Source organism: Mastomys coucha, unplaced genomic scaffold, assembly GCF_008632895.1.
Source record: "Mastomys coucha isolate ucsf_1 unplaced genomic scaffold, UCSF_Mcou_1 pScaffold23, whole genome shotgun sequence".
Taxonomy (NCBI): Eukaryota; Metazoa; Chordata; class Mammalia; order Rodentia; family Muridae; genus Mastomys; species Mastomys coucha.
Window position 1 is genome coordinate 48,616,891 of NW_022196906.1, and position 593 is coordinate 48,617,483.

Genomic DNA, 593 nt, shown 5'->3' on the forward strand with positions numbered 1-593 from the left:
TGTGGCAACTGACCTACATCTGTTCCTGAGTGTTAAGCTTACAGGCACAAACCACCATGCCAGGCTAATTGTGTTTAAATCTGGTCTTTGCTGGTAATCTGACATTTAGGAAGCTGCAACAGGAGGATAGGGAGTTCCATGCTAGCCTGAACCACATAGTGAGACCTTTTCTCAAAACAAAACAAACAAAACAAAACAAAACAGATCTGAACCCCCAACTCTTTCCTATTCATATTGTCCAGGGCAGGAATAGAACATAGAAATACCACTGTTAAGGGTTCTATCTCCTAGTCAGTTGCAGTCTAGTCACTGCTATGACACAGGAAGACAGTGAAGTGGAGGGGTGGGACAGGAGACCCTGTAGAACCTGACAGTTTGTAAATGATTTTGAAATGTTAGCCTTGGGCTAGAGAGATGGCTCAGAGGTTAAGAGCACTGTCTGCTCTTCCAGAAGTCCCGAGTTCAATTCCCAGCAACCACATGGTGGCTCACAACAATCAATAATGAAATCTAATTCCCCCTTTTGGTATGCAAGCATACATGCAGACAGAACATTGTATACATAATAAATACTTTTTTTTTTTTTTTTTTTT